This window comes from Cupressus sempervirens, chromosome 2, assembly GCF_028749045.1.
Source record: "Cupressus sempervirens isolate cs-2001-9-10 chromosome 2, ASM2874904v1, whole genome shotgun sequence".
Classification (NCBI taxonomy): domain Eukaryota; kingdom Viridiplantae; phylum Streptophyta; class Pinopsida; order Cupressales; family Cupressaceae; genus Cupressus; species Cupressus sempervirens.
This window is the reverse complement of record NC_143119.1, coordinates 703813074-703833325: the sequence shown is the minus strand read 5'-3', so window position 1 is coordinate 703833325 and position 20252 is coordinate 703813074. Positions and strand designations below refer to the sequence as shown.

Here is a 20252-nt window from a genome sequence, read left to right as displayed (position 1 = left end):
TTGCTCAATTGAAGCTTCGTCTCAACTATCCTTGCACTTATTGCTTGCATACTAGGAATGGAAACAATTGTTGGAATAGTAGGACTCACTATAAAAATGTACATTGCACTCATTGAAATGGTGGTCATAGGAATATCTTTTGTAGACAAAACTAATGTAGAAGGTAGAACTTGCAGCTCAGTAGATGAAGTACTAAGCACTATTATCAGTGGAGTATTGAACTATAATAGTGTAGGGATTGATTGGATGCTTGTGCTTGAAGTGTTGGTCACATTCAATCCTACTAAGGTTGTCTCTAGGCTTGATGTTATCAGTGTTTTGCTGGGGGAGTGAGGAAGTGAGGCTATAAGCACTACAACAATATTAACTAGGTCAGTTTTCTTAACATCTTGTGTATCTTCCTCAATATCCTCTTGCTAATGTTCCTCTTCATCATCAACATTATCAAAATGAGTTACTTCTACATCATCTTTCTCTTCATCCTTCTCCTCCATATCATCATCATCTTTATCACTTATACTTACAACAAAATCACTCAGCTTGTGAAGAAGATAAACATTCTTCCATGTATTTGTAGTATTCTTCACAAAATGATGTATTTCTTTCAAAAAAATGAGACAAGTATTGAATATTTAAAGTTAAATTTTCTTCATTTTTCTTTAAAGATTATTTCACCTCCTTGTCAAAATTTTCTTCATTTTTCTTTAAAGATTCTTTCACTTCCTTGTCATTCAAATTTGGCATAAGTTTCCTTGAGGTTTTCTCATAAATATCTTTTGCAATTTTCATTGCATGCTCCCATCTTGGCTTAATTGTGTTCATTAATGCATCTAGAATCTATTGAGTAAGTTGATCAAGTGAGTACTTCCACTTACCCATCTAGGTTATCAGTATGTCCTCAATCTCCTTCTGCTTGTCAGTTCTTTTGGTCTCATATTTCAATGCCTTGAAGTTGGTAATCCCAGAACCTAATTCCAATTCTTTCATTATTTCTTCAAATGTGGGTGGAGACCTCTTGAAAATTACATGTCTCCTCCTTCCTTATCTACTTTATTCCTAGAGGATCTCCTGGTGAATACTGTAGTGGATATCTTGGTAGATTTGGTAATGATTACCTTACCTTTTTTCCTCAATGGCTCCTTTTCCTCTATTTCTTCATCATCTTCTTCTGTAGCCTCACCTTTTCCCTCAATTAAAAAAAGAGTAGAACTAGTTTTTAGTTTGTCGATCCTCTTCTTGCCCTTGCTAACTACTTGAGGAAGCTTCATCTCAAGTTCAATTCTAGCCTTTCCCTCACCATAGGTGCCAAAGTAAGTAGCCTTGGGATCAACTAGCTCATTCATTAATGCTTCAATTATGTCTTTTGTTTCATCAATATTGACCTCATATCCTAGAGGTTTGATCCATGCAATTCTAGACCTGATTGCCTAAATATATACCTTGTCACTATCTACCATAAAACAAATATCATCTTTATAATCCTTAACTAGTTTCATGGGGAATTAGAATCTGTTATTCATTTTCTCCTTGAATGAATCGAAATAATTGTCCATGATACTAGTATAATTTTCTCTCATTTCAACAATGTATTCATTAAACTAATAAAGTACTAGCTAATCTTTCCTCCAAACAACACTACCTTTTGATGGAAAGAATTTCTAAACATAGAAAAATAAACATGTCAATAGTGAGCCAAACTTACATGGGTTGTTCTTTGAATTCCTAATGCTCTCCATGTTTTTGTTGAAATGGTTCAACTGTAGCTCAACAAGGTCAAGAGAAAGGTTATTCTTGACTACTTTGTAAGCCAAGTCCACAGCTTCATATGACACACGGTTCAACCTACAAGAGTTGTAAATCTTGTGCCCAATGATGTGAATTATAAAATTTATTTCCATTTTGCTCACACCACTTTTTTCATTCCCCTTCCACCCCACTTGGCTAGGGTTTTCTTGTAGTGCCTCTCCCATTTGACTTCTATAAGTCATCCTAATGGATGCAACCTTGTTGATCTTTTCTTGTGATGGGTCATGATTGTGACCACGAGTGCTCTACACCGTTGAGGTATTTGGATTTATGTTTCTGTATCAATTGCTTTGTTTATGCTTTGACTAATTTATGAGATTATGATTTGATTTATGGTTCACTGAGGTTTGTCCCAGTGCTTACCAAGATCAATGTCATATCATGAGGTTTTTCCATGATTACCCTGAGATGTGTGTAGAGATTGCACTGTGTACTATTACCATGCTACACTGGACTAGGTTCCTGTAGCAGTGGGTAGTCATGTTTATGACTGTGTTCGCTTATGTGTTTTAAGTGCCTTATTAATGTTGTTTAAACAATCATTATTAAATGCTTAAGTAATTAAAATGGATTATTTATGTTGGATTATTTGGTTATGTGTTGTGGACATTTACCTTGTGATATTTTGATCTAAGAGTTATGTGTTACTTTGTGATGATTTACATTTGAGATGACCCAAGGGTCAGATGTTATACCTTGATTTTAGTATCATAGATATTAGACTTCTATGCTATTCAGTTAATCATATTGCATGATGATGCCATTTTGAGATGATAGTGTGTTTTATGATGATATCTAGTTATCTGGTATTTGGACATACCTCTGATTACATTAGGTGATGGATTTAATGCTATGGTTATTTGCTTCATTCCTGCGTTGTTATGCTTTATGCGAACGTGAGTGATGTAAATAGATTATTTAATATAACTAAATAAATGGTTAAATTAGGTGATTTAATGCATTTATTTCTTTGGCTATGTTATTATATGCAATTGCACTTGATCATATTGTTTAGTGTGCAGGATTTATATCCCTGGTAGTGGCACATGGAGTTAGTGATTCAACCATTCATATTTTACCAATTTTGTCCTTATATGGTAAATGTATCCCTAATTAAAATTTTAAATTAAACCTTTTAGTGATTATTAAATCCAAACTCATTTGCATTATGTGATTAGACCGGTAAGCATGTCTGTGCATCTAGAGGTTCACATTGTCATGAAAGTTATTAAGAAAATTTATGTGTTTTTGGGTTTTTAGGTTTTTTAAATGATTTATTTTAATTTCTGGCAGCTTTTCCATAGATGAATTTCTATTTATAGGAATAGCATGTTTTCATTTGGGTTGATTCCGTGTTTAACTAGGTTGGTTGGTTATTTGCCCTAATCAATTATTCACTCGAAAAGTGAATAAGTATCCAAAAAGTAATTTAATTCCTCACTTCTCACTTTTGAATTAGAAAGTTGGAGAGTAAAACCCAAAATCCTCTTCATGAGGATTTACTATTTTGTTCATTGTGGGAGCTATGGGCATGGGATCATCATGAGGCTAAGCTCATTAGATCCAACTTAGGGAAACCTTGGATTGCCATGATTTTTAGCCACTTTTGCAGGCTTTTTTATTTTTTGGTTTAGATTCTCATTTTTCCCTTTTAGCTATGAGGTAGGGCTTTCCTATTTTTTTATTTTTACTCCATTTTTGCTTCTGTTTTTGGTAGTCATTTGTTTGGAGGCTGAGAACTAGTGCTCCCCTATGTTTCTGTATGCTAGTTCTACCTGGTTGAGTAGGTACAAACATTTCCTTATTTTTTGAAATGAGGGTTTGGGATTTTGCACTATTATGCTAGCCATTTTTACATACGATGTTTGATTCCATTTATTTTTCAGATTTTTGGGGTTTTCATACTCAAAGGCTAAATGGATTTTAATTTTGAAAGTTTTCCAAATTTTGAGGTTTTTACCTCATTTTGTATGTCGCCCTATTTTCTTGGCACAAGGTGGGTTGTGGACCTGGATGATCCCTTTGGATATCAGTCAACCCACTATTGCACTTTTATATTGCTTTGGGATGCATGTTGCATCCGTACTCCCAACATTGTATTCAATTGAGTGATTTTATACCTAGTGTTATTGTTTCTTTTAGACCTTTTCTTTTGTTTCATGAGAACTAGGATTCGTGTAGAATCCATACTCTCAAATTGAGGCCGGTTGAGTGAGTTCATGATGTTTGGTCTTATTGCATCATTGGGAGTCATCTAGAATCCATACTCTTAGATTGAGGCCAGTTGAGTGATTTTATGATGTATGGTTTTTTTTTTACTTTAGGATTCATGTAGAATCCATCCTTCCTGTGTTGCTTTCAATTGGGTGTTTTCTTTGCATTATGTTCTCATCCTGTCATTGAGTTTTGATCTTTGTGATGGTGGTGTGCCACACATGAGTACATGTGTGTACATTTGTTCGATGACTTTCAAGGCTTGATCTTTTGTGGATTTGTCGGGAGTTATGATCATTGGGATTGGGATGGAAGTATGCATGCCCATGGGAACTTATCATAGGATGAGCATGGGTAGGGTAGGATAGCATATGGAGTGGCTTCTATCCTACAACCTGGTAACTATTCCCTAGTTGGTAGAGGAAGTTTTATATAAGTGATAATTAAATTAAAACATTGAGTGGTAATAAATACAAGATAATAAAATGTGTGGGTCATGTGCCTTCTGTCATGAAGAGTTGTTGCCCTAAGTTGTACACCTTCTGTTGAGAAGAGTAGCTACCTATACTAGCTTGGGCTTTTGGATGCCAAGCGACTCTCCATGATGTTAGTCCCTACTTAGTAGCCTTTTGAGTATCTAACCAGGACCTGTACTCTTTGCATTGTCTTACGTTCTTGGTTACAACCATCATAATGTTTGGCGTGAGTGTTAGCCTTGGATGTTGTGATTTTTGTGTGGTTATGGTTGGATCATTATCTCCATCAACACTATGGGTGTGGACCTATGGGTTCCATGTGGTTGGGAGGTGTAGCTACCTTCACCACTACTAGGGACCAATGTACAAAGATGATCTTTTGTCCTAGTGCGCCTGTTGCTAGATGTTTTCACTTGGTACTTTGGGTTCCAAAGTATGCTTTCTTGTGATTTATGCTTTCATTAGAATGCTTGGATATCATATTTAGATGATGTTAGTTTATTTGACGCATTCCCATATTATGATGTTTAGCATATGATTAGATGATGTGAATTATTGTAGTAGCATATCTATTGCTTATTGATGTTTAGCATGTGATAGGTGATGTTATCTACTATAGGATTATCTTATGCTTTTCTACTAGCATGTTAGATTCCTTATGCTTATATTGTTGCATGTTTTAGTAGTGATGTCCCTCTTAAAAAAATACTGACGATTTGGTTGGTGGCTTGGGATGTTATGCATGGGGGATGGCTAGGATCCATGATGGTCTTATGATGTTATTGATAGTTGGGAGGAACCGTGTACTTAGTTGGTTGTTCAGTTATTGCGATGTTATTTCTATAGATTGCGATGTTACTTCTGTTTACTATGATGTGGCTTTCTGTACGTTGTTTTCTATTGTAGTTTTAGATGGATAGATGTATCTCCTTCTTGATCTTGGAATCTTGTTGATTATGCACTTGAGTGTTCACTCCTTGATCTATATGGATTTGGTGCTCCCTAGTGTGGAGGTTCTAAACTCAGTTGTTCTCTATTTTTCCCCTTTTGTTTTTTCCTTAAGTGTTTTTGTGTTTTTATGGATGACATTTTATCAGCATAGTGCGACATAAAAATGTATTGCACGCCCATAGAAACTATGTTGTATGATTCTGGAAAGTTTCGCATGCCTCTTGGAGAAATGTCATGTGATACTAGAGAGTATTGCACCTCCTTTGGAGAAATGTCATATGGTACCCTAAAAGTATTACACGCCCTTGAGAAAAGTATCACACAAACTTTGAAAGTGTCACCCTCCTTCTTTAGAAATGTTGTGCGATACTTTTTAGTGATGTATTAAAGTGTCAGATGGGTTTTGTAAAAACTTGCATGTGCCAGCAACAGGCACTTTTCGATTTGATCCAAACTTTTTGAGAGTTGTTTTGAATACCATTTTTGGTGTTCTTCAACCCTATGTTGTTGCTTTTTGGATTCAGGTTGTTTTCTTTCTAATCCTTTTTGCGTGTTTCTATTGTAGTCCTTTGGGGGTTTAAAATATATCATTTAAGTATAAGTAATTCCTTATACTTAAGATATTTTTTAATATATGCGACAAATATTTTGAGATAGGTTTCAAACCTCTCAAAGATAAGATAAAGATTCTAGGAAAATTTCAAGACTTCAGAAATGCAGACTTAGCCAATTTTTAGGGCTTCAGTATTTTAGGCTTAGCCAAATTTCAGGATTCTGCATTTTACCCCAGCTTGGTGTTTTGTTGATGTGTGGTCATTTCTTCGAGCCCCCATCTTGTGTGTGGTTGTTGTTGGTTATTTTTTGCTTGTGTCAGTTTGGTAGTGGCATTTGGGGATTCATTGGTTGCTAGGATTGTGGTGAAGTCTTTCATTGCAATCATTGTGATCCCTATATGATGTTATCATGTGCATTCATACATGTAAAAAATAAAAATCTTGTCTTATATTCCATCCTTGTTTCCAAGGATCTCCAAGTGGGGCATTACATCTCTTCTCCAATTCAACTCAACTTAGGGTTTTGGTCATTTTGGCTTTTGATAACATGGGGAGACCAGTGATCCTATGGATCATCCTCTTTATTATCAAAATTGGTTGATCCAACCACAACTAACAATTATACACACGACTAAGGATGTATCTTATCCACTTAATTTGGAATTCTTGTGTCATATGTAGAATATGTGTTAAGCCTTTAACTTCCAGATATTGGTGTTTAGGTTTCAACGCACTATTAACACATAGTTTCTCTAGGGTTTCATCCATTTCTACAGTACTAATATCCTAAATTGCACATTTGAAATGAGTATAGATATCATTAATCAATAGTACCTTAGGTAGGATTTGAGACTATGTTGCACTCAGATCTAGGGTTTCCACAATTGCAAGAGTTAACTTGAAATCCATCGCTTTCCATTCCACACCTTGAACCAACATGTCTAAACCTCTTTTTGCCTTGTTACTAGTAGCTACCATTTTTGTTCGATGGGGTTTGAGAGAATTTGAAAACTTTTAGGAGCAATTCTTTCAAATTACTTGCATGCTCTTGAAGATTACTCTACGAAAATAGTTCAAAAATTCATGATGAAAAATGACTTTGATTTCATTCCTTTTATCAAATTTTACCATAAATACCTAGTACGAATGTTAGATCAAACTGATAGATTGTCATCCACTTCACTTGCACTGAATGCTCAATGGAGTCTTTCATGACTTGGTAACCATATAAGATTTAGTTACTCCCAACCTCGCTCGGTAAGGAAGATAACTTGGTAGTAGCTGGTACCCTTTTACTTAGTGATCCCTTTGTATCTTGAATGCTGATATGGATCTTTTGTCTATAGATGCTCAAAAATAGTTTGCATCTATGATTTCATCACTTCTTCATATTAATTTGTCCCATTTTTCTCATTCTACTAACTTTGATCTTTTGGCCAAATTGATCACACTTTATCATTTGTATCCTCTTTCACATCAATTTCATGTCATTTCGAAATCATATCAAATCAACTTGAAACCATTTCATATCAACTCAAAATCACCCCAAATCAACTTGAAATCACTCGAAATTAGTCCTAATCAACCCAAAGCATATCAAACATCCCAAATCAATCATCACTTATCAATTCCTAGGTATTGTTGTGGCTTTTAGTGCCTTGGAAACCTATCAACCTATCAATCTTATCAATGTAACCTTAGTACTATCGTGGCTCTCAATGCTAGGTCAAACTATCATTCATGTCATCCAATCTTTGACATTGTTGAGGCTTTCAATGTCAGATTATGGCATTATCAACCATTTCAATAATATTGACAGTGTCTATCGATGTTATTATGATCAAACCTTATCAATCAATTTCAATCCTGTAGCATTTACAATGTCGGTTAAATGTTACATATCAACCAATTCATGTCATGTGTCCTTGGCATGTTATCAATTTTGATCTATCAATCAATTTGACCATGGCTTTGGTCTATCTATCATCATCTTATACGATATCCATTATCATTACATTTTCATCAAAGGATACTGTCACATTTATTTAATCATTTTTGGCCAATCATTTACTATTTTTTTAATATAGGATTAAATAACCCATAATTTAATCCTATCATTCTTACTAATTATTCTCCCTAATTATCATCATCAATTAATTAATTTTATTAATTAATTGATTTATCATTCGCAAACCATGGAAATTCACAATTTCCTAAGTTCCATTTTCCATCATTAATTTCATTTTCTACTAATTCTTATTTTGTGGAATAAAAGGATTTTTAATTCAAATATTCCATAGAATATTGCATCATAGTGACACTTAGATATGACACCTTGGGGATTCTCCTTTGACACTTGGATAAGATATGTCATAATCAAATATTCTTATTCTCTTACGCATGTCCCTATTTGGCTTATTTGTCATAGATTCTTGGCTTTAAGTGGGTTGAGGTGTCTTATGACGCATCATAGATTCTCTTCCACATTTAGCCAAGTTTGACTTTCATGCGTCATAAAATCTTACAATTGGCATATTTTTTCATATGCATCATAGATTCTCAAAGGAATCTCTTGCCACATCACATATCTATGGGTGACAAATCCAATGCTCTAACCCTCCATGCTCATTATAAAATGAGCATTCTTTCTCTCATTTCTGCTCCTTGAGTCCTTGGAGGTTTTGGAAATCCTTGAACCCTTAAAGTCTTTTGAAGTCTTCAAAGTCCTTAGATCCTTAGCTTCTTTTCATTTTCACACCACTTTCTCTCAAGCTTAAATCACAAATTCAAGTATTCTCATGCCATTATCCACATCATAGGCTTTTGCTTCAATTTTGTGTGCACTATAGGAAACTTTGGAGCTACAATCATTTGGAGAAGAAAGAAGGACATGGGAGCTACAAATAAAAGAGGGGTTTTTTATTGCTTTCTTTATTAGTTTGGCTTTCATGGTAGACTAGTGGGTGCTAATATATGATTATTGAGTTTTGTGATTTTCTCATAGTATATTATGCATTTAACCCATTTTCTAGGTCCTACATTGTCCTGTCAACTGGAATTGATTTTAGATTTCTTCTTTATTAGCCTAGTTTTAGTTCTGCTCTAAGAAATCAAGTCAAAATGGTGGAGTCACCCAACTCTTGAGTAACTTGATCATCATTGCTCAGACTTGCATTCTCAGTGGACTTTGGAACCCATTGCTACCTCATTTGTTTTCTAATATTATCAGCTTTTGCCTTCTTTTCATCCTCAATTCTTCTAGTATATATATAGTTCTTGGCAAGATGACCAAGTTCTATATAGATGAAACATCTTTTAGTAGTATTTATTTTCCTCATGTGATATTTTACACAATTCATTCCATTGTATCCAAATTCTCCATAGTAATGACATTACACCAAGTGTTATAGTGCCAACTAAATATAACTTTTACAATTTGTTCTGTTGGATTCAAAACCTTAGTTTATCATTCTAATGACTTGTGCCCATGCTTCTTGTAATTGTGGTATTTGCCTTCAAATCTTGTTTTTCCTTTGCATTCATTTTCTTCATGACCATGCTAACTACAATTATAGCATTTTCCATTGAATTTTTCTTTCCCATTGCTCCAACATTTGTTTGAAGTATGACCTATCTTTCCATGGTGACTGTAAGTAGATTTTTTTATTCCTTTGAGCTCCTTTCTTGGATGCTTCACCCTTTTTTGTGTATCCAATTCCTATTTTTCCTTTTTGTCTGTAATGACTTTTCTCATTCGATTGATTCATGTCTTCTTGGGATTTCATCATACTTTCATTGGTTTTTCTTTCAATATTTTGACCATTCTGCAATCTTTCATTCTTTGATCTTATGTTCATAATTTTCATTTTCATTGGTGAGTTGATCAATGAAGTCTGTTGGCTGAAGGGATAGGTGTTGAATTTCATTGTTCTTTCCTTCTATCTCTTCTCTTATCTTTTTTTTCTCTTTAATTGCTTCACACAATCTTTTTGACTGAATTTCTTGCTCTCTTCTTAGTTTTCTTACTTCTTCTTAAAGAGTACTATTCTTTTCCAATAGTTCTTTGATTAATTCATCAACTTCATTTGAATTGCTTGAATGATTGTCTTCAATTCTTTCTTCAATGTATAGTGAATCATTCATTTGGATTGCAAGGTCTTTTCTTCTTTTCAGGGATTGAGAGAGTTTCTCTTTTTCTTTCTTGAGTTGTCCAATGGCCAATTCCAAATCTAGCTTCTTATTGTCAATAGCCTTGTCAAGTCTGAATACCTCTATTTTCTTTGATCTTTGCCCAAGATATTAAACTTTTCTCTGAGAACCACAAAGCTCTAATACCAATTTTTGGAAATATTATGACAAGCTAAGTTACTAAGAGGGAAGGGGTGAATGAGTAACTTATAAAACTTTTATCCTTGAATTTTAGTTAATCCTTATGTATATTATGATATAACTACATGCATGAGAACCAAAAACATGAAAGCATACATAACACTTTAACAGAAGATTTGGTGACCTAGAAACCTTCTAAATAGAAAGTAAAACTAGGGTGGAGATGATACCCACAAGCTTTAGTGCTATACTATAAAGTTGGCTTGTTAAGGCTTAAAATTATCACTTCTAACAATTTTCCCTATTGGGAGCAATAAGGACTGCTAGGTTCACCTTGGAAAAGGATTTACAAGCATACAATGAAGTATGCACTTAGTAAAGATATTTACATAAGGGTATTAGGTCTACCTTGTTAAGGGATTTGATTCATCCACCTATTAGAATGAAGCAGTAGCTAATCTTGATCTACAACTTGGTTTTCTTAATGAGATTCCTCTATGTGTACAAATCATCTTGTTGTAATAGATAAATCTTTGCTACTCCTTATACTATTGTAGCCTTTGTAATTCACTCTTTTTCTCTTCCTTTTTATGATTACATTACTTCTCTTCAATTATTTGGATGTGATATAATACATTACATATATATCAATCCAATTACATAATTAAAAAGTTAGCCACAATACAAGTTTACATAAATATTACAAAATCAGCCAAAGTGTACAAACTTGGGTTCTAAAAATTGACTCAGTGAGGTTCTAATACTTGGTATCCTATCAATTATCAACATCATCATGCACTTAGTAGACATAGAAGCTTGGTCCATACTGATTACTTCCAAGTAGTCTTGAACTCAATCTACACTAGTGACTTAGTGAATACTATGAAACTTGGCATATAAATTGAATCACTTGATTCACATTGCATAGGTCGGTCAATGTTATCACCTCGAGCTTATTATAAACTAAATCACTTGGTTAACACTGAGTAGTTTAGTTAACACTAGACTTGCATCACATTAACTATGAACTTAGTAAGCACTGCACAACTTGGTTTGCACTGGTAAACTTGAAATACACTAAGATGCTTAGTTTATACTATTGATCATCACCTTAGTAGTAACTACTTGGTGCAAACTGAAATCTATCCATAGGACTCAGTAGTGATGGGGACACAACCCAACAATAGAATAGACACAATAGAAAGGGGAATTATATTAACTGAGAAAATATGCCAGTACAAACAGTGCAGAGAAAATAAACTTCAAAACATGCCCTGCGGGCTTACAATAGCATAAATCTGGAGAATATTTCTCCTTTTAGCACCTCCTCTCAAGCTCCAATCCGAACTGCCTTTTACAATGCCAAAAATCTCCTTAAATAGACCCCAGAGGGTTAAGGACTAGGAGTACATTCTAGAAAGTGCTAGTAGGCATCCACTGACAAAATAGAAGGTTCCGGAAGCTGTGTTAGAAGTCGGTGCAATTCTAGAAGAATCCAGAAACGGTAGCCGAACTTCCGGGAGGCATAACTTTTGAACCGTAACTCTGATTGACGAACCGTTTACATTTTCGGAAAGCTCTCAAAGTGCTCTATAGCCCTATGGACAAGCTTTGCTTGTCCCCCATTTTTTGACCCTTTTCGAGGTCATTTAATGCCCCAAACTTGACTTTGAAGCATTCTTAGGAGGTCTCCAAAACTCAAAAAACTACAATAACTTTCAAACCGTGGGGCCTTTTGACCTGATTCTTTTTCTGGAATGCTCTAAATCTCAATTACATTCATCTGGCCAAGTCGTACCTTCTAGGTCACCAAAATGATTGTCAAATTGCATGCTCCTATTTTTTCGGGATTTTCAAATGCACTGATAGTTGAACTATGAGAGTTGGAACCTTTATTTGAGCCAAATGGGTATCCAAAAATGTAAAGACATAAAATAGAAACTAAGTCTAAGTACATTTTTTTTGGGTGACATAGGATTGCCCTTATACCTCTGGATGCTCCTGCATCAAGTAGCAACTGTAGAACTTGGTAACAATTGAAATCCTTGGTCAACACTGTTATCTATAAAATATGCTTGGTATAAGCTTACAATCTAAATAATTGTATGTCACTAATAACAAACATGACTTGAATGTCAAAACTTAGGGTTTCCCAAGTTGGTCAAAATTTTGACCAACTCAAGTTCAAATAACAAAAATAAAATGTTTGTTAGTTACTTGTTATTTTCATTTTCATTTTTTTTCATGCACTATTAGAGTATCTTATGTGTGGCATTCATCAAAGGAAATTCCCTTTCTATTTGGAGCAATTGGGCCTTCCTTCCTATCCTATCGGCAGTCGTGGATGCTCATTAGGTGTTATTTCCATATTCTCTACATTCTTGAATTTCCATTCAAAATGTTGTAAGGTATGAGTGCCATTCAAACCCTTCATGTTGCTATTTTCACATTCTTTTCATTCCCAAATTTCTCCCCACCTCTCTATCAATTTAGCACTTCTTACAATGTCTACATACTCACAATTCTATAATTTATTATTTTCTCCATTGTTTCTTGGTCCAACTTGTAACATCTCAAAATTTTTAGGATAGTCAAATATGGTAAAGTTTCAAAATCATTTGAAAATGTTTATAGTTTGTAACACCCTTCTATAAAGAAACCATCTAATTTTTTTAGGTTCTTGAATCCATCTGGAAGACTTGAGATAAACAAGCCCTTTAAGAGCAAGGTCTCCAAGCATGTAAGATGTCTGAACCCTAAAGGAAGACTCGCTAAACTATTACATTCATGATTGTTGTGTGATACTAGTTGTTCACCATCCAAAACCACTCCACCATCTTAAACAAGATGGTTAAATTAGTTCCCACAATCTCTGGATTGTTCAGCCTATCAAATTGGAAGTACTTTCTTGCTACTCCATAGTTATAATTCCTATCATCATCTTGCATTAGTATGGCTATAGATTGTAATATTTGATTGATTTAAATTAGAAAAAGTAGGAATTGAAAATGATTTTTACTGACCATGAGAGTTGGAAAGGGCCCCTGCTATGACAACTCTTGTCAGGATTGCAGTGATATTCAATATTTGAGGTATCATAGTATTTGCTACCTAGATTCAACACTTTGATATAGAAAAACACTATTATCAAATGCACACAACCTCTTTTTCATTAGTAATCCTTCTATAAACATAAAATTAAAATAGATAGAGAATAACATAATAATAAATTAGATCTTGTAAGGGATATGTTACCTCATGTCTCATGGAAAGCATTAGCTAAGAAGGTAGTTATTTCCCTATTGATAACATTAGAAAACCCAAATGTGCCAAAGGTGTTGAAAGCATTAACAACATTGATGAGGGAATTGTAGGTATAAAACCCATTTCCTACAAACCCACTTCCAACTCCTCCAACTATGGAGTTGAAGACATTAGATGAAATGATGGAAGACACTTCTCCTCCATTAGTGGGAGTGGAAGTAGATGAAGAAGAAAATGAGCCTTCCTTACAACCAACCCCACCATAGGCATCTCCACTTCCATAGTATCTATATTGACTATAGTAGAGTTCCTTACTACATCCACAATTTTCACCCTTCATTGAACTTACTCACTCTTTATGGTTCATTTTAGGCAACACCTTTTGGTTATTGTAGATGAGCATTCTAACAATATGAGCTTTTACAAAATATTTTCAAACATTTGAGTTTTTCAATATCTTCTTGGGTAAGATTAAGATAGTGTGGAATGTATGGACTATAAACTAGAGATATACTTGTGCATTAGGAGTTCCCTAATAGAAACACAAATAACGACAATGTTTGTAATAAATTGAATGATGTGATGGCTGACATCCATATTATGGTGTAGTAGTGACATACATAAAAAATGCATATGTTCGGTAGGTAATAATATGAATGAATATAAAAACGAGGGATAGAGAGAAGATAAAAGTGAGAAAGAGAGGGGTAAAGGTTACATTTAGATGTTCTATAGAGAGAAGGATCAAGATAGATTAAAAAAGTGATGTATAAAGAGATAGAGTTGGCAAATTTTTGTCCAAGAAGCTTACCCACAATTTCTCAATAATACAATAGTGTACATGCTATAAAATTCTCCACTAGAGTTCTGAGATTTCTTACCTTTCTTTGGAGAGTGAGGAAAATTTTTTAACTCTAGGGAATGGTGAGAGAATCAACATGATTATTTTGTGTTGATGATTAGATTGAGCCCTTCTCTCATTTACTAAAGTGATATTCTCAAAAATTATAAATAATTTCACACATTATATTTTTCAAAAATAAAAATGATTGTTGATGTACTAGGGTCCTTTTGTTTCAAGTACAATAGTTTTTACCTTGATTTTAAATAATACCCAAATTTATGGTTAGAGATTTTGCACAAAAAACTCGTAATACCTATGCTCATGCACCCATATTTGTGCTTTGTATATAGAGACATAGAATAAGATATTGATTTAATTTGTTTAAACTACAAATCAATAAAATATCTATTACTTTTCAAAAAATGGCTACAATACAAGCAACATACCAAGCATGTGATCACCACAAATAACTTGGTGATCAATTTCTAAAGTAAAAAACTTCCCAAGTCATTTTATTGATTCACAATATTGATAAGGTTTGTAGGATAATTTCAATGGTATCCAAGGTTGAATGATGTATGTCCTAGTTTGTAGATGGAACTGAAAATTGACAATTTCCCTATATACAAGACTTAATTAAAAAATTAGGCTTAAGGTCACGACATTCATTGTGTGTGACCATTGGATTCACATTTACATAAAAAAAAAATCCCATCTTCATTATGCCTAGAGAGTATAGGGAAGATGCATTATGTGTAATAGGAATGAAGTATTCAACATAAGTAGCCACAGAGGCATCAGTTTTGTAGATTAACCAAAGGTAAATGTACTTAGACTCCCATATGTGTTTGATTTTTTATTACTTGATGTCTTCCATACACCAAACATTCCATTTGCATGGCATTTTGTAACATCACAATAGGCATAGATCAATTTTCCATTCAACTTTTCCATAGCTTGACATGCACCTTCGTCATTGCTTCTCTTGTAGAAATCTACTACTAGGAAGTTAGTTGATATTTTTCTACATTCTCATAACACATACTGAGTATTTTTTAAGCTAGTCAGAGTTGATAGTGTAGGCTTATGTGACACTAGATTGTTAGGGAAAAATCTGCAAGAAGAGGGATTGGCTCGTTGAAGTCAAACTTTTTGATTCAACTCAATTTGTGTAGCTTTCATTTGACAAACCAACATTACCATATTGATTCTCAAGTACATAATTTCATTGGTAAGAAATTTCTTCTAAGGCCTCTTTTGATGATTGAGAAGTGAAAACAATAAAGCACTAATTTTTGGTAACCATGTCATTCATGGTAGGACAATCTCCACCATTTTTTGGCATTCTTGAGACTAGAAAAAAGTATTTCATGAACCCAATTGTAATGAAGACTTTGGGTATCCCTTTGGATGATCTTACATAGTCTTTAATGAATATTGTAATGATTTCAAATGGATTGGCTACCAAAAATGATGTAATCTCTTTTAATGTATTGATAGGAAGCACAAAAGTTGTGATGTTGAGGTAGGTTCCTCCAAAGGAATGGTAAAGCCAAATATCATTCTTGAAATCATACATGTCCAACACAAGAATGATCACACAATTATTCAGATGATTAGTCATACTATCCTCTTGGTTGAAAAATGTTATATGAGGGGTACTCATGTAGGACTTCTCTCCCAAGGGAATGTGTTGGCATTAATATATATCTTCTCTATCTTTTCTTTTTAGCCTCATTAAACTTACTTTCATAGTAACCAAGTTTCTTCCATTTACCTCTTCAGTGTGAACTTTCAACTTCATGTTGATTGGTCCATGGACCTACAAGATATGCTTCATTTGTATCACTAAACCAAGAGATAGTACTTTCAGATCACATATTCACTAGAGCCTCTAACTAAATTCAATTATAATCATCATGCAAAAGAAATAAAATATACAACTAAAAAATTCAAGAGTAACTTTCCTAGTTTGAGCATTCAATGTCTCTTTAGCATTAACAAAAATAAAGAACAAAGAGTTAACAAAGAGAATGATGAAATTAATTCACAATTGTTCATATTGTGAGATCTTTGTTGTGCCCTTTTAAATAATGGATTGATAACCAAAATATTTATTTTGAGGATATGTTTATTAAGTTTATGCACAAAGTCAAAAGAAGCACGAGTCCTAACTCTGAGTTCATATAGATAGTATTTTGATTAGTTTGTATTTTCAAGATTTTAATATTTTATAACTTGATAACTGATGAGGCTAATTATTGCCTCTATTTCATGATAGTTTTTAAACACTTTTTTAATACTATATTTCATTGTCATCAAGACATTTGTGGACCTATGTTTACCTAAACCAATGATTAACCTATGGATAGATAGTATGTCATCTTTTGCCAATATCATATATATGATGCAATATTTCATATAATTATCAAAATGTGTGTTCTTATATTTGAATTTAATTTGAAAATGCTTATTTGCAATTATCTATGTATTATAACTAAACTATTAGCAATGAAGCTAAAAGATGATTGGAAGAATTAAAAGATGAGTGCCAATAGTATTCAAGGAGAAAAGAATGCTAAGGTACATAGCCATAGTGGAGGAAAGTTGTAATAGTTTCAAAGGTCACGACACCAAGAAAGGAGGAGCTATGAAGATTTACTGCATTCTCTGCATTTATTCCTATGGCGAGCAAATGTTTAGACTTTATTATTCCTTCCTTAAGATGTTATCTCTTCTTCCTATTGGATACAATTATTAATTGTGTATTGTCTTTGATGTTACACAGATGTCATATCAATCATCAGACAGAGTCTACCAAGCTCAGATGGTTAACAAAGCAATTTATAGTGACTACCGAGCATTCCTGAACATTTCAAAGGTAAGTTAACTTTTACCGAGCTCACTCGATAAGCAAAGGCAAGTTAACTTTTACCGAGCTCACTTGGTAAGCAAAGGCAAGTTAGCTTTTACCAAGCTCACTCGGTAAGCTAAGGAAAGTTAGCTTTTATCGAGCTCACTCGATAAGCGAAGAAAAATTAGCTTTTATCGAACTCACTTAGTAAACAAAGGAAGGTTAGCATTTACCAAGTTAACTTGGTCTCTGAAGGAAGTTGCAAGGTTTGTAGTGTTTACCAAGCTCCATTTGGTTAACACTGGGGAAATATTCTGAGCAATGGTCACCGAGCTGGGTCGGGCAGTGAAGAATCTTATTGTTCTAAAGAATTAAGTTTAATGCAGCCGACTGATTTATATTTTTCAGTTTATTGAGCTGACTTGACAATCTATAAGGTATATATGAAAAGTCAAGTTGTGAATTCAAAAGTGAGGAAGTGAATGGATGCAAAAAGTGCGAAAAAATACATGAGCAAATGTTGAGGAAGAATTTGTCATCCCTATGAAGCTACAAAGTTGCATTTGATCAGTGAGGATTTAATGAAGTAGAACAAAGATCTATATTCAGCAAAGATAAGTTGCATATATCTCAGATCACTTCATTTTTTCTTTCTAATCATTGTAACACTGATTCAAAATCTCTTAACAGAGTTGGTTTGACAACCATTTTGTAAATCCTCTAACAAGGTGACAATTCAGTTGAATTGTTTTAAAGACCTCTCACAAGGCCACCTCTAACAAGGTGATCAAATCCTCTAACAGGGTCACACCTAACAGTGTGTTTTGTAACCTTTAACAAGGTTGGCTCCTAACAGAGCTCACTTTAGAAGAATGAAAATTGGTAACTAGTTACTTGGTGGTTTTTTCCAAATTGGGTTTCCACGTTAAATCTGGTGTCTCTTGTGTTCATGTTATTTCTTTATGCATGCATGTTAAATCACTTTAAATGCTTAATAAAGTTAACAGAACATCTATCAAGTTTTAGCATTTATTTGTGTGGTTACCAAGTGTCAGCAGCAGCTGTATTTTAAGACATATAAGGATCTATAGAAATAATTTTTGTGGTAACTGATTCACCACTCCCCTCTCAGTTACTCCATTTCTATTTCCAACAATTGGTATCAGAGCTTTTGGTGCTTGCAGGATAAGATTTCAAGGATCTAAGCCAAAGGTCAGGATGTCTTACAAAAGGGAAATCCCAAGACTTAACAGAAATAATTTCTCAGCATGGCAAGGACTGATGAGACTTCACCTAGCATCCATTGGTGATACAGTACTGAAGTACCTTGATGAAAAATATGCAGAACCAGCTAGTACACTATCTGTCAATGATATTGCTGAAAAGAAGACTCACAACATTATGATGATAGATATAGCATCTTCTCTGAGTTATGAAGAATTTGATGATATCAAGGACTACAAATCTGCCTTTGAAATGTGGGAAAAGCTAAAAGAGATATATGGAGGAGATGATAATGTTAGAAGAGCCAAAGCAAAAATTCTGAGAGGGCAATTTGATCAAATTCTTTGTTGGTCTTCAAATTCAACAGAATAAAAATGGTATCTACATTACTAAATCAAAGTATACCAAAGAGATATTGAAAAAGTTTGGAATGGAAGATTGTAAACCAGTTGGGACTCCTATGTGTACTGGATTAAAACTTACCAAGGAAGATGAATCAAAGGAAGTAGATCAAACATTGTATAGATCTATAATTGGAAAATTGCAGTATGTAGTTCATACACGGCTAGATATTGCTCTTGTAGTTGGTATTGTAGCAAGATTTTCAGCAAAACCAAGAGAAAACCACTTGATGGCAATCAAAAGAATAATGAGATATTTAAAAGGAACTGAAGAGTATGGTTTATGGTATAAGTTTGGAGGAAATTTGGATTTGAAAGTATTTACTAATGCTGATTGGGCAGGAAACCTTGATGAAAGAAAAAGTACAAGTGGAGGTGCTTTCTTTCTTGGAAAAAGGTTGGTTTCTTGGACAAGCAAAAAGCATAATTGTACATTTCAATCAACAGTAGAGGCAGAGTATGTTGCTGCAGCAGTAAACTACTCTAACATTGTTTGGTTTAAAAAATTGTTGGAAGGCATGAAGATGGAAATCAAAGAACCTATTGTTATGTTCTGTGATAATACAAGTGCAATCAACATATCTAAGAATCCAGTGATGCATTCCAAAACCAAGCACATTGCAATAAAATATCATTTTTTCAGAGAATTGGTGCAAGATAAGGAGATTAGATTGGAATATATTCATACAAAGGACCAAATTTCTGACATATTCACAAAACCATTACCTAAGGATGCATTCTTGTATCTAAGAGGTAAGTTAGGGGTCACTCCCCTATCCAAAGTTCACTAAAATAAAGTTCTAGTGATGCATCAACTCATACCATATTGCAACATAACTAGGAAACATTGCATATGAATCAGTACTAAAGGTACACTGAAATTCATTTGAGCTTGAATTGTCTTTGGCATGTGTTTTCAAAGAGGGAGAGTTTATTACTATCATATCTCTCTGAAATTTGTTCAAAACAGAAGGAGATTAATGTAAGAGGAAGAGTTTTCTATCTTAGAGGGAGAATTGTTATATTGACATGTTGTGTTGCCATATAAGTAAAAGACTCATTTTCAAATTTCATTTCTACTATGACATGTTGTGTTGCCATCAATGCCAAAGAGGGAGATTGTTGGATACAATTGTTAATTGTGTATTGTCTTTGATGTTACACAAATGTCATATCAGTCATCAGACAGAGTCTACTGAGCTCAGATGGTTAGCAAAGCAATTTATAGTGACTACCGAGCATTCCTGAATATTTCAAAGGTAAGTTAACTTTTACCGAGCTCACTCGGTAAGAAAAGGTAAGTTAAATTTTACCGAGCTCACTCGGTAAGCAAAG

General features: G+C 34.0%; 1 pseudogene; it reads right to left on the bottom strand.

Moving 5' to 3' along the window:
- Nucleotides 1-15248: 15248 nt before the first annotated feature.
- LOC149575322 (PI-PLC X domain-containing protein At5g67130 pseudogene) lies at nt 15249-16122 on the bottom strand (annotated as a pseudogene).
- Nucleotides 16123-20252: the final 4130 nt, after the last annotated feature.